Source organism: Pseudorasbora parva, chromosome 10 (genome assembly GCF_024679245.1).
Source record: "Pseudorasbora parva isolate DD20220531a chromosome 10, ASM2467924v1, whole genome shotgun sequence".
Classification (NCBI taxonomy): Eukaryota; Metazoa; Chordata; class Actinopteri; order Cypriniformes; family Gobionidae; genus Pseudorasbora; species Pseudorasbora parva.
Genome location: NC_090181.1, coordinates 27,985,499 through 28,001,706, shown reverse-complemented (window position 1 = coordinate 28,001,706; position 16,208 = coordinate 27,985,499). Strand labels below are relative to the sequence as shown.

The window sequence follows — 16,208 nt, the reverse complement described above, 5'->3', positions numbered from 1 at the left end:
AGCGCAATTAAGTTCAGGCCAGATGACACTAAATGATAAGATAATGCATAGCAAAACAAGGCAGTGTGGGCAGCAGAACACACAAAGAGGCTGTGCATTTATCATCAGTGACATTATTTCTCTCGTTGAAGTATATATGCACTTATGTTCAGTGTTTGTGTATCACATCTGAGTCATAATTACGAAAGCTGTAGTGTCCTCCAATCCATCAAAATCAACTCTGTTGAACTCCTAAGACTATGGCAATATGCCTGATCGATGAGATACTCCTTAGACGAAAACAGAAGCTGCATAAGAAGTGTCATTTAGACGTTTTTACACAGACTGTTAATTGTGTCTCAGAGGTGGCATTAATGCCTATACACTGCAGTTACAATTTCATAAGTAATAGTATAACACAGTTTAAACAACAATTACAATATTATCATAGACAATGCATATCGCACATACCCCACTTAAAAATAAAATGAAATTCACAATAAAAAAGCGTTTCGTTATTATGAACATTCTTTAAAGTCAACATTATAATGGGCGGTTAGCCATTTTACCACAGTAAGGTGACATTTCAAAGTTATTCCACAAGAAATAATATAAGGCGTGACTTGAATTTATCCATTATGATTTGATTGGATTGAGAAAAATGTCTCTATTTTGCAGATGGTAAAATAGAAAAAAGTCTCTATTTTGCAGGTGGTTAAATGAGAAGAACTGAAAAATAAGTGACATCAGCTGAACAGTCATTTCAGAGGTGGAAGATGAAAGATTACAGGTACAAACTTCTTTAATAAGTACTGAATTGCGTATTGATAAAGTAAAAGAGGAATTTTGATATCAAGTGGCCTTTAAATGAAGCTTTAGTGATTGCAAGCCAAGTTCACATGGTTCATTGGAATTCAGAGCATACTGCATCCACTTTTATGGAAATAAGTTCACTCCTGGTCCCTGTGGTCCCCAGTCCATTAATCACCAAGCTATGGTGGTGTGGCTTGGAGCAGGCAAAAATACAAATATCTAATGGAAAGTTCCTCAAAACCAACAGTGGACATCATTTACATCAGATGGCCAGAAAAGGACCTCAGCACTAATGGCATCATTGATTTATCAGTGCTCCACTGGGGCGGCCGTGGGGTCGATATATTCTCTGGCTAAATGTTGACAAAACACTCACACATCCAAATCTATGCTCCACCTCAGCGATCAGCATTAGTGGATGTAGAATGTGTTTTAACTGACCGGGTAAAGACATCTTGACCTGTTTTGCACTGAACTAAAGGGAGTATGATCGGACTGCAGGGTTGCTGAGTAGATTTTTCTCATCAGGCCTGGTGCTGGTGGCCAGCTGTGATACACTTCACATGGTAATAAGCACACGGGGCAAACTGACTGACAGTGGAACATATTATAAGCACATGGGACCCTGCTGCAGCTGGTGAACACCAAAAAACAGCCCTTCTGTGCAGTCAGAAAGATGATTCAGATTATATCACTCATTGCAAGGCTGAAAGAAACAGATTAATGGAAGATGACTGAATGGATAGTGGGAAAGAGTTTTGTCCAGCAGGAGAGGGTGGTGCCTCATCCATGTGTCAAAACGTGGAAGCTAGATATACTTGGATACTCATTGTGCAAATCTCACACTGCTGAAGAGATTCACAAGTCCATTAATATTTGGCTAGGCTCTAACAAAAAGAGCTTAATATTTAGCCTGTGGAGATTACTGGGCCGTGCCAAACAGGCTCAAGGAGTTTCTCTAGAAATGATACAAATATATAAATTTACTATATATAAATGCAATAAAAATAATTATTTTAATAGCAATTATTTTATCATCATAATTTATTATATTAATAAAATGTATAATGTATTTAATTAGGTAAAAAATATGTTTTGCAAGTTCTGCTAGGCCCAGGTTATATCTGGCATCAATATGTTAGCAGCAGATCCTTTAAGTCCTGTAAGTTGCGAGGTGAGGCCTCCATCGATTGGAATTTTGAGGCCAAATCAACACCTCAAACTTGTTGCTGTGCCTCCTCAAACCATTCCTGAACCATTTTTGCTTTGTGGCAATTCAGACGCTCACTTGCCCACTGTCATCGCTTTCGATGGTGGACAGGGGTTAGCATGGGCACCCTGACTTCTCTGCAGCTATGCATCCCCATATGCAACAAACTGTGATGCACTGTATTCTCACACCTTTCTATCAGAACCAGCATTAACTTCTTGAGCTTCAGTAGTTCCTCTGTTTGTTCAGACCACGCGGGCCAGCCTTTGCTCCCCACGTGCATCAATGAGCCTTGGCTGCCCATGACCCTGTTGCAGGTTCACCACTGTTCCTTTTTGGACACTTTTGACAGATAATGACCACTGCAGACCGGGAACATACCAAAAGGGTTTTGGAGATGCTCTGACCCAGTTGTCTAGCCATAACAATTAAGCCCTTGTCAAACTCACTCAGATCCTTACTCTTGCCCATTTTCCCTGCTTTTAACACATCAACTTTGAGTGCAAAACGTTCACTTGCTGCCTATATATCTTACCCAGTAATAGGAGCCGTGATGAGGAGATAATCAGTGTTATTAACTTCACCATCATAATGTTATGCCTGATCAGTGTATACAGCTATGGAAAAAATTAATTACTTTTTTCCAGAGCTGTATAGGGTGGCATCAACTTTAAATTATGTTTCAAGTTCAACCAATTTAACTACATGGCTCATACTGCAGCTCTGTTTAAGATATATATAAACTAAAGTGAATATTTCACCTACATAGTTGTGTCCTACTGCAAACACTTACACGTACATGTACACTACTGTACATAGCTCAACATAGTAAGTAAGCAGCTTAGATCACCTGCTCGAAACACAAGCAAAAGGTTCCAGGCTTCTGAACAGGGCCCAGTGTTTTCCTTAGTAGCACATGGGTGTTATTGTGTGCTACATGCTGGCATGGAAGGCTGGTGCCAACACCTCAGCAGATGCATTATTACTTCCCAGAGCCTGGCTACCGTTAGCGGCATGTTTCTGAGAGTGCAGGCATTCATTTAGATCCTCGACACCTTATATCCTCCTGACTGGCTCAAGTGGTAACTGCATCCCTGAGATCCTGCCATGCCGTTAAAGTGCCAGGAGAGAGTACTGATCAATTATTAATTAAACAGAGTGTTGTTTTTACTAAAGACACCGCTCCACATTACTGCCAGATGTTCTCCGCACAATCATCTTAAGATCTGAATACTTAATACGAGTCACTTTTCCATGCTGATATGATGTGGGATCATACAGTGAGTGGCAAGGAAGATGTGAAGGATACATGAGGGTCAGTAGTAAAGGGAAAAGAAAGAGGAAAAAAGCCTGATAATCAATATATATATATAACATATACATATACATATATATATATATATATATATATATATATATATATATATATATATATATATATATATATATATATATATATATATATATATATATATATGAGCGAATGTATTCATACTTTTTAACATGACTGTAGTATAAAACAGGGCGCGATTACTAATAAGAGACAGATATCCGCACCACACGCGAGTCATGGTGGTATAAAGAAATGAGAACATTTATTCTACCAAACTACTCGCAAGTGCTGAATTAATACTCATACACGTCAGTTTATTTGACGAATTAAAATTGTGAGGGAACGCAATGCAGTTTCACTTGATCTAAACTGCATTGGAGTGTGTTGAAAGTTATACTGTTATTCTGTTTGTTGGCTGTATGAGACTAGCAGTTAGCTAATTCAACATTAGAACATCATACTGATATTCTAATATTTCAATGTGTTAAGCTATAAAACTTTGTTTTGTTTTACCGGTATGTACATTTGCTCACCTGTCTAATAAAGCACATGTAAGTCGAAGTTTCTCATTTTGTTCCAAAGTCTGCTTGCCATGGTGTATAATGTTTGAACGAAACTACACCAGCTTACCGCTAGAAGTTGCCCTCGTCTGTTGCCATGGTTTCAATGGCAAAAAAAGCAGAAACCGATTTTCTCATGATTTACAAATAGCTGGAAACATCTGGGATATTGTAAGTACTAAACTCCTCAAAACCTAGTGGTTTTTGGACATTTTACTGCAAAAACCTTACATATTGCCCCTTTAATAGGCTAAACTTCAAATGACCAGACTACTGTTTTTGTTTATCATAAAAGATGATACATCTTAAACCAGTGGCTGCATTATTGGCATTAATTTTTTTTTTTTTTTTTTCAGTCCATATAAAAAATTAATCCATCCCTAATATACAAAGTGTCAGAAATAGAGAAAAAATGTATAGCCTGACGTTTGGCCAAAGGTGATTTGCTTCCACAAGCTATGTATTCAATGAATTCAGTTTTCAATATGTTAGTAAAGAAAAGTTTACACTGTGAGGATAATGATTAAATTGTAATGATAATTAGAAGACATATTGTACATACTGGCCTTGAAGAAACCCCAAAAGATATTAAAATACTGAATAACATGTATTCATCCCTTTGTATTTGTTTTTAGACTTTCTCCACAATGTTTCCAGTCTATAATCTTACAGAATACTGTGAACAAAAACCCGAGTACAGAAGCACATTTCCCACAGTTTCTGTCTCCCCACAGCACTCCTTTCAAAACAAACCTTATCTGTATAGATTTTTAATGAAAATCCTCATGGGGGGCAAAGGTACTTAATCTCCTCTATAATGGAGAATCCGACAGAAAGGAGGTTATGGGCTGTGTGCGAGATAGTAAACGTGCTGAATTATGAAATCTTAATGAAAACATCATTATTAGTCAAATCAGCACCGGGGACAGAGATTGTTATCGCATAATTGCAATGGTCTGCAAACTCTTTCCCCCTCCACTACACAGAGACGGATGGTGGTGGTACGGTCAGAGACGTTCTCATGCGTAAATGTGTCAGAAGCCCAGGAGTGGAGAAAAGTAGTGTCGTTAGAGAAGCCATTAAATCCAGCATGCTTTGGGGAGGAAACCATTACAGGGTAAGAGCTCTCCACCTGTCAATCACATGTGAGAGGATGCAAGCAACTTTCTGACCAATTGGCCTCTCAACTCCAGAACAAAACTGCCATTTGCCACATAGTGCCCTTCACAGAAATATCCCACGAAAGACGAGGGTGAAAATGATAACACCTGTATCAGAAGTGCTAAGATGAATGGTATTATACCAAATATCTAAACAGATACTCATGTTGTTTGTATTTGCAATGCATTTAATACATTTCATAATCTGAGTTTTGCCCACATTACAAAAAAATACAGTTTTGTGTTTTCAAATTTTTTTTATTCAATGATTATTAAATGTGTTACTTGCCATTTCTTTGCGATTAATTGTTAAACTTGCTAGCGATTTCTGAGTTAAATTGTTTCTGGACCCATTTTTTTTCAGTGCAATTACACAGATTTTGCTGTGCATGAAAACAAAACAAAAAATGAATAATAATTTAAAAAAGGTACTAAACCAATTTATGCATTGTCTAGTCTTTGAGAATTAACTGATTTTTGATAGATATTCTTAAATTATTATGCACGAAAACACTATGAGAAAGATGCTAGTATTGAGCCTTTAAAGTGATCAAAACATGAAAACATTCTTGCAAAAGGGTACATAATTAGAGCTAATCAATCTCCCTCAACCTTTGGCTTTCTCTTCATCTGTCAACTGAGGGCAGTGTTAAGGCTAATCTATCCCTGCAGATCCAGAGGGAGCTTCCAGACAGTGCGGGCCGAGCATCCGTCACGGAGCGGTGATGGAGGAAATCAATAAAGAGGGAAGGAGAAACAGGGTCTATCTCCCCCGGCCCGGCCTAGAGAGACCCTGGTGTCCAGGCCAAAACTCCCGTCACAGACAGCTGCTGACTCACCAGCGTCTTGCAACCATATATTACAAACTCTGATTGTCAGCTCACACCAAACTGCAACCAAACCCACCCACTGCTGTCACATTACACTAATAATGTCCACTCTGTTCGATCAAGTCCATAGGTTGTTTAAAATCGCAGAGGACTTAAAGTATGAAGTCAGAAGTGTTCTTGGTCATCCTGTGGTGGTTGATATTATCAAAGTTTTCTTCCTATGATTATAAAAAATATATATTGGTAAACCTTGATTATCAGACAACTTTCATAAATGTGTTACAGTAATAATATAAAAAATTAATATTAAACCACACACAATTTTATCTTTGAAGTGTCTTATGCTCATCAAAGCTGCATTTGTTTTTTGAATCAAAAATAGAGTAAAAACAGTAATATAGTGAAATATTCTTGCAATTAAAAATAATAAAAATAATAAAACGTTTTTTTAACATTATAATGACTGTTCTGCCATGCAACCTTAATAAATAAATGATTAATTTAATAGATTATATATATATATAAACATGGGCAACTTCTGAGTGATAACTAGTGTCCTGAAAAAAGCTGAAAAAAGAAAGAAAAAAAACCTAAATAAAGGAGGTTCAGAGGGCCTGGAATATGAGTTGCAGTTCCTATTTTGTATACTTTTTCCTGGAAAGTGCAGTATGCTGATCTAAGTGTGTGACAGAACATTCTGGATAGGAGAGACCTGCCGCAGTCCGTGTTCAGCTTCAATGGCTCGCTCCTCCCTTTTGCAGCTTTTAGCTGCTACTATTAGCTTTCTCTCTTTTTCTCCATCTCTCTCTTGGTCTGTCTGCCACCCCACTGGTGTCTGTATGCCAGTCTGACTGTTACAACCAGTGGGTAGAAGAATTAACCTTCAGACGCAGAGTGGTAAAAAAAGTCCAACGTGACGGTAAGTAATTTCTTACGGTGATTACAAGAGAAAAAGAAAGTCCAAAGAAAAACACTGCACAAGAGGAAAAAAAAAATTGTGAATATTTAATTATTTTTGCTCACCTTGACCCTTTAGATGAATGTGTTATGTTAATGTAGATACAAAACAGAATTTGTCACTAGGTCACAAAGCTCAACAGTGATTGTAAAGTCTAGATATACAGATGGTCGTATCGAAAGAGGTGTAAGAATGATGCAATGTTATGATTATGGTATATGGAGCAAGTGTGTGTGATGGTGCTTGATTGTGGGTGTGATGTGCCTAGCTAGGACAAGAGTGGGAGTGAAATCAGCAGGGCGTTCTGGACTCAGATCAGGTGCAAGAAGACAGGAATTCCAGATCGGACCATCTGTTGGTCTTTCTTACAGCAAGCACTAACACAATCATAAGTTCTGAAATACAATATGCGTATGTCTTATTAACAAAAAACACATTAAAGGTCCCGTTTTCCGCGTGTTTTCGAAGCTTTGATTATGTTTACAGTGTGCAATATAACATGAGTTCATGTTTCACGTGTAAAAAACAGTATTTTTCACACAATTTACAGCGCTGTACAGCGCTGTTTTCTCTGTCCTAAAAACGGCCTGATGATTTCCTTGTTCTATGAAGTCCCTCCTTCAGAAATACGGAACGAGTTCTGATTGGGCCAGCGCTTCCCGTGTTGTGATTGGACACCAGCTTAGCGCACTTCGTCCGGAAAGGTCCCGCCTCTTACCATAACGGGGAGATGCAAGCGCTGAATGCACGCTCTTCTCCACGTGGGAAAGCAACAAGACCACGGCCCCTATTTTGCGTGTTCTTGTGGGAGGAGGGTTAGTCAACAAACGGTTCTAGTGACGTCATTCATGCAGGAAGTGAAGGGGTGTAGTCCAAACCGACCGTTCGCTGTAGGCTTTGAAAGGGAACTTTTGTTAAATAAAATATCTCGCTTGGCATTGAACTTTGAGCGTTATAATTTTACAGGTATTATTTATGCTCTAACAGCAACATTTCACACTAACTAAAGTTTGAAAGATGGAATCGCGAAGAACGGGACCTTTAAAGGGTTAGTTCACACAAAAATAAAAATTGTCATTATTTACTCACCCTCATGTTGTAAACTTTAAAACACAAATGAAGAATATTTTACTGAAATCTGAGAGATTTCTGTCCCTTCACTGACAGTCCACTAGCGTAGCTACGGGTGGGCCTGAGAGCTTGCCCATCCCGTCAGATCCAGGGAAATATCTTTTTTTTTTTTTTTTTTAAATAGTACTATTTTGTAACATTTAAAAAATATTCAATAATTATTTTAAATGTGATTTATTTTGTCATGCATTAGAACTCTATTCTAGTATTAATAAAATATGCAAATTCATCTCTTCAATAACCTACCGGCAGTCGTAATGTAATATTTTTTTTCTCTGCAATATCCGGATTTAATTCCAACTAGCAGCGCCTTTTCCTCCCAGGATTTTGGGATTTTAACCCATCATCCACTTTCTTCTTACACCACTGGTCCATACCACTTTGACATATCAAAAAGTTCATAAAGAAATTGTAAAATCAATCCATATGAATTGAGCGATTTAGTCAAATTTTTCTTCTTTGCTTTTTATGATGATGAACAGATTTATTTTAGGCTTTTAAGTGATATACTCAGCATGTTTAAGCTTTCACAAGAACCAATGAGGTTTGTATGGTTGAGCTTCTGTTGAAGTGAAGTGTGGTAACCAATACTTGGAATTTGTCCTCTGCATTAACCCATCAGAGTTAGTGCATGCACATTAGGAGTAAAAGAGTGAACACGTACACACTATAAACCGTGGACACACATCTGGGCAGACATTTTTGCTGTGGCACCCAGGGAGTAATTAGCTTTATTAGAAATGATTCCCAAGCGATTGGGGGTTAGGTGCCTTTCTCAAAGGCACCTCAGTCCTGACGATATTGGTAAACCTTCAGCTTACCAGTCTGAGTTTAGGTTAATATTTACTTTTTATACTGTATGTGAATAAAAGCCAACATTCCTATAAATTGATTGAGACTCTTCCAAAAAGTTGTAATAAACGATTAATATACAGTAGATTAGTTTAACGATCTCTTTATGAACCACTTGAAATGTCAAAATGGTAGGTGCATGGCCTGTCTCTTCATTTGTGTAACGAAGATGAATTAAATATTTTTGGGTGAACTAACACTTTAATGCTTTCACCAGTTTACATTCACATTTATCACAATCAGCATCAAACTCATCATAAAGCTGTTATCCGCAACTCTGGGTTTTTAAGCGTTTTAAGCAACTTTCCTTTCAAATCTGGTGGCATGAGATATTTCAAACACAGTGGTAGATTAAACTAACTTCCCCAAACCAGCAAAGCCTTTCCTCCAGAGAGTGAAAGATGAGAAATGAACAGATAACAGTATACAATCTAGTCTGTTAAAGGCCATGTTCTATCAGCCCATCTGTCAGCGATGAGGGCATTATCTACACTCCTACCTCGTGTTAATGCAGCAAAAGTGAAACTACATGCAGATCAGCTCTTGAAATGACAAGCATTTCTTCTCCCCATTCCATTGAAATTGTTATTCCGCTTTTGAAAAGCTTCGGGATACTGTTTAAGCATTTGCTTTCACAATCCAGGGAAAGCAATTTCATACCCAGCTAATTTAAATTTGCCAGCTCTTTTTGATCTCTGGCATTAAATGTATTTCATTAATTTTTTTCTCATATTTTCAATTACAGGTATGACGCTCTAGGATTGAGGGACCATCTGAAGAAGAAGAAGAAGAAGAAGAAGAAGAAGAAGAAGAAGAAGAAGAAGAAGAAGAAGAAGAAGAAGAAGAAGAAGAAGAAGAAGGAGAAGGAGAAGAAGGAGCAAAAGAAAAGGGGAAGAAGTGAAGAAGGAGAAGAAGAAGAACAAGAAGAACAAGAAGAAGAACAAGGAGGAGGAGGAGAATTGCTTATTTTAAAGTCCCACTGAACCGGAAGTAGCGAGTGAGTTTTCTTCAGTGCTGTGACGTATTTCCAAGTGAAACAGAATATTGAACAGAGGGCAGGGTTTTACCTCAGCGCTCCTCCTCTCCATCTCTCGCTCATAGCGGTAGAGCGGAGTGGTTACGCATTTTAAAACACAAGCCGTCAAACTGACATCATCTTAGAAGGAATGCCATTCCAGACCAGAAGTACATTTTCAGATTTTGATTAAAGATTACAACGGCAAAACTATTTTTTTCTGTGTATTAACTTGACCTGTAATATGTGCTAACAAAGTAAATAAGATCGATTTTGATTTCATGAGGACTTTAAGAAACAATTTGTATGGTCATCACATCAGAAAAATAATCATGTTTTTAAAAAAAAAAAAATTTTTATTGTAGTTGATGTAAAGCCATTAGGGGTAATCGATGTAATCGAGGATTGATTTAACATGAAGTGCACTAATAAAAACTGTTATTACAACTAATACTACAATTTATAGATATAAAAATTAATAAAATCTGGGATAAGTAAGATTTGTAATGTTTTTGAAAGAACTATTTTGTATTCACCAATACAGTACCATTGTGAAATCTAAAATAACTGCTTCATATATGAATATATTTTAAATTGTAAATTATTCATGTAAAGAATTTTGCTGAAATAAAAAACACACACAGTCTTCAGTGTCATATAATCCTCAAGAAATCATTCTAATATGCTGATTTGGTGAAACATTTAACATTTACAGTATATTAAAATTGAAAAGAGCTGTACTGCATTTTTTTCAGGATTCTGAGCTTTTGATCAATTTAATGTAGCTATCCTCATTTAATAAAAGTAGGGTATAAATACAATTGAATAATGTATATGTACAGTACATTAATAGCATAAAAGTATATGTTGTAGTAACAGCTGACCTTTTTATTAATGTAAATGTTATGTACCAATATTAATCAATATTAATTTGTATCCATAGACTTAAGACATGATTGCCATTGTTTTCAAAGAAATAAAAAAGGTCCTATAGAAAAAAATGAAGCCGCATTTTTTGTACATGTTGTTGTCTTCACGAGTAATGATGCCACTAATGATGCATCACACACATTTTTTAATCACAAGGATTCAACATGCACTGGAGGAAAGATATTCTTTCACATGAGTTCTTCTGTAGGATGTGCATTGCCTGAAAATGTCACATTTTTCACTGTATCTACAATGCAGAGCTATAGTGACATTTCCCTTTAAAAGGCTCTGCTCCTGCCACTGTAATTTGGTGTAATGGCACATAGTGCCATTACAGCAAAATCCTAATCCTTAAAAAAGGAAAAAGAAAAGCACAGACAAACTAGAACAAGCATGATATCAAAGGAAAAAGATAATGTCATCTCAGTTGTAAGACAGGGGGTGAGGGAAGCTAAAATGCACCTCAAAATGAGATCCGACGAGCCAAAGAGGAGAGAAGAGATTCCTCCAATGGAATAGAAGACAGATAATCATCAGAAATATCGGCACACGCAAGAGAACTCGTTTGTTAGTCTACGCAACCAATGAAAAGCCCAGATGTCAGTGAATTTAACGTCACGAGGGAGAAACAACAGATCAAGATGAAACAAAAAGGAGGAAAATGATGGCTGCCATTTTAACAATGAACAGCACATGATGGCTGCCTTTTAAATTGATAACATTTATTATAATATTAATAAATAATATAAAACTAAAATGAATAGTAAAAAAATGTGCATTAACAGTCTGATCCAAAATATTACTGATATAGCACTGTATTCTTAAAGCATATACCCATAAATCGAACAGTAACTCTCTGTTTGTGAGCAATGGATTGTGAGTTATGCAGAAAGGAAGTGTTATTCATATTCATAGGAGTGCTCATATATGTTTTTTCTTTGGGTCAGTATGTATTCTTACCTGAGGCATGACATCCAGTCCCACAAGCTTTTCATTTACTTTCAACATAATACAGTGTTATTGGCCATTATCTCTGCTGTCAGCTGCTGTGCTGATATTTAATGAAGGGGCATCTATGTCTGGGTGCCATTTTTAAGCTGCCTTGGTGTTGCCGTGGAGACATGCCGGTGGAGGGCAGTGGGGCTTGGCCCATCATTTTCCACTTGAACCAGATAAGACAGGCATTTAGTGCCACAGCCCAAATTTAATATTTTTTTTCCAACCCCCATCATTTGCATTTCACATGTTTCTCCAAGAGAGAAAGAGACACAGAGATCTCCTCTTATTAGGATTACTGTTTTATAACATTCAACTGAAAGGTTATATTGGCGATAGAGGAAAGATATTTTGCACCACACAAATGCACAGTTCCACTGCAGTAAACAATTGCGGTCCATCATAAATGTACACGTGATTGTTAACAACTGAGTGCACTTACGGAGGTCAAATAAAGCAACTTGACTTCCATGTGCATTTGCATTTATATTTCGAATGCAAATGCTGTATTATACCAGTAAACAACAACAAAGTGCATATATCATGTAAATGGGATGTACTTGGACAGGTAGGAGCAAACATAAAATGCTACGTTTTCAAAAAGGGAAAAGCCAAAAAAAACAAAGCAAAAAAAAAACAATACAAGAAATCTGTGAAAGCAGCATGGGCCATTAAAATAATGTAATATTCACAAATATAAGAGAGTACAAACACAAACCCAGTACATAAAGTCTAGAGCAGAGGCGAGAATAAAAGCACAAATCATTTGCCGAGCAATTGTAGAAGATGAAGAATTATTTATTTTTTCATCATATAATTTCCCTGGCAATATAAACTGTGATACAGTTATGATAAATCAGTTTTCATAAACCAAGGAGTACTGGAAAAACCAACAAAACTGACCTGGAAAGATTAAAATAACACTGGCCTAAAGCTAACTCTAAGCGAGTATGATTTAAATGCTTCCAGCTATGCAAGCTGATGAAATTAGCTTGTTGGCTATCAAAATTGTACATAGCTAGCTACATGAATGTGACAATCAACCAATAAAGTATAGGTTTGCTACCACTGCCACACTAATGCAAGATCATGTTGTACAGCGGGAGCACGTGAATTCTTGTGCAGGTATCCTATGTTCTAACTTTAAAACTACAGACACAAAAGGACAAACGGGACACACTTTGTCTCCTACAAGCAGACAACCCCTCAAAAACACATTAGCTCTGCTCGACAAACATAAACAGAATGACCTTTACCCTCCACAGGGATATATTCATGACTTGTACCTGTCGATAAGCTCACGGCCCAAGAAACACCATTAAATACAAATAGCCTGTTCACTTCCAGAGAGAAAGAACTGGTGACACTGATAAAGGATATTGATCACTAAGGGCATCTATTCCCTTGATATCTCTCCATTCATCTGTACATCCATTCATCTGCGTGTGAAAGAAACAGCGGAATCTCAAACTCTGCATTTCGCGCGTCGCATCTTTCCTGCTCGGGAATCAATGAAAGGTCATAAAACAATATGAAGATTCCTCTGAATCAAGTTTGACATATTACTGGTCATGAGTGATTAGTGATTACAGAGACTTAAAGGCCGTGTATGTGTGTGTACAAGATTCATAAGTGTTAAAGACAGCTGTCTTCTAGGCTTTCCATAATTCCTCATAAAGCCTGTACCGTAGTCCAGCAGTTAGAAGAAATAATTGACGCTTTGACATGAGAGATCGCACACGCTGAGATTAATCAAAATGTTAAACTAATTTACAGAAGGATTCAGAGTGTTTGTGATAAATCACACGTATTAAAGTCAATGTGTTTTCTTCGTTTAGGTAAGTGAATGGGACTGGACAGGCAAAAAAAAATTAGTTGTGTAAGAACAATTAACAGGGCTGAGAAAAGGTCATTTGGGAATAAACTGACAGGCTGCTGCAGACCTATGCTTCATTTTACACTTCTCTTTGTCAAGTCATTCAGTGTTCGCAAAGAAATATTGCCCCATCAGCAAATAGACCTACAGTCATTTCATGCATCAAACAAAAACGCAAAACCTGCTTCTTCTATGTGTAGGACACTATGCTGTGATTGGTTGTCCACTTGTAAGCAGCTGTAGCCAGCGGCAAAAACAAAGTGCTGCCGTCCTCTAAAACGACAAAGGGCTCTGCTGGATTTTCTCCAGAGAGCAGAAGAATACAAATCAAGGCTTCAGAATAGTAAACACTCCCCTTTGCCTTTATTTGTTCTGCCTATATTAAACTCCTCAGTACATTATGCTTCAGAACTCTTGCATACTTTGCTAACAGAAATCAACAAGACACAAAAACGAGGAAGTAACAAAGTTTAGAGTGTAATGCTGTCCTTGAACAAAGATGAGAAAAATACCCATGAATCATATTGGTATTTTAAAAAAGAATGGAAGCGAATGTCCACAAATATATAAAAACATAAGGCACTGCAGTTCATCATTCACACCGGCTCTTCAGAAAACCTGAGGAAGTGGAAACTGCTGCTTTAGTTCATCAGTCTGTATGAACAGCCTAGATCACATTCCCCAGGGAGTGGGCCACTATAACGCCCTGTGGCACTGGGAAATGCGTTTGCTCATTTAAAGAACATTAATATAACGACAATGATGGGCAATCTATATGCCTGTCAACATCAATCCTGATATTAGTCTTTAAAAAGTAAAATAAAAAAAACTATATGTAACATATTTACTGCTATTAACTTTTTGAGAATACTGTAAAAAAATATTTTAAAAATAAGTTAAAATTTTGAGTTCATTGAAATTAAAAATGTGAGTTAATACAATGACATTTTTTTGAGAATCGACAACCTGTTTTAAAATATTATTAAAAGATTTTGTATTATTAAAAGTGTATTTTGTAATTGTGTGTGTTTTATTTGTGATGAAGCAGCCAAAATGTGCTATTTTCATGATTTATCAAAAAAATTATGTGGTTCAGATACAATAATATTTTGAGTTTCTATTTATTAAACTAATTACCTTTATTGAATCAACTCAAAGTTTCAATTTAAATGAATTCAAAATTTTAAGGCAACCAGGTTACTTACTTTTTTAAGTTAAACCAACATTTTTTTATAGTAAATATATTTATTTACTGTAAATAAAATAAAAATATACAGTGTATATTTATTTATGTATGTATGGAAAAACAAATACTGCTAGTACTAATTAAAATAAGCAGCTATATAAAAAATAACATTTAAAAATAAATGCACTAGCACCATATTTTGCCATGGCAGATTTTATTTTTAGCTTTAAATTTGATCAAGTGTTATTAATTAAATTAGTTTGGACAAATCAGCTATAGACTTATCTTTAAAACATGGTTCATAATTACAAGGAACCTGTTTCTCATTGCAATAATGACACTTTAATGAATTTACAGATTAAATGCAGATTATAGATATTACTGTGAACATGTTCAATAAACTGTAGGAGACAGAAAGACAGATGCGTCTGACAGATCCACTGCTGGGGTCTTCCTCACAGGAACTGGCACCAGGCCAGCAGCAGTGCGCAAGCCCCTCGGCAAACCAGTGTCAAACACAATGACCCTGCAAAGACCCTCAGAAGTCCATATTATCCATAAGGGAACTAACTCCTGAGAGGAGAGAGGAAGGCCTATTTCTCATACCCCCCCCCCCCCCCATACCCTGTCTATATAGCCCCCCCCCCCCCCCCCCCCCCCCGGGCTAAGTGTTCTTAACCCATTCTCTCATGGGTACCAGACAGAAGGAGTCCCCAGGCGGCCCATAATCACCTCGTTTCAGAATGTCTCCCCCTCCCCACTGTCTCTCTCTTGTTCACTCTCAATCTCTCTGCAGTAGCCTACTGCCTGACTGCATTGTCTAAATATGCCCTAAATTTGCTCTGACGTTTTTTTTTTTTGTTTAGACTGTAAAAAAAAAAAAAAAAAAAAAAAAAAAAAAAAAAAAAATTATATATATATATATATATATATATATATATATATATATATATATATATATATATATATATATATAATGGCATAATTTTCATTTTTGGGTGAACTATCCCTTTAACAAAGATTAATTATATTTAATTTACACAGTGAAGAATATGCAGTGATATTTTACATTTAATTATTACATTTCTGTACCTAAATACTGTTAGACTTAAAACATAGGCTATAAAGTAGATTTATTTGTATCTTTCTTATACTGTATTTATCTATGCTTGTGATTTGTTTATTATTTTCTTTGCAGATTTACTCCCCTACAAAATCATCCCAATCATTCTAGAAGGATTAATAATTTACAAATAAAGCTATCTGCATAAAGTATTTTTATATTGCAATATATATCACAGAAAAACAAATATCTTAATCCTTTTGTTTCCAATATCATGCAGCCCAAATATACATGCTTTATATATAATAAAGCATTG

At 36.4% G+C, this 16,208-nt stretch overlaps 1 protein-coding gene across 27 annotated transcripts in view; it reads right to left on the bottom strand.

Annotated features, from left to right (window-relative positions):
* Positions 1–16,208, bottom strand: part of nrxn3a (neurexin 3a) — a 383,052-nt gene that overhangs the window by 305,059 nt on the left and 61,785 nt on the right. The window lies entirely within an intron of this gene.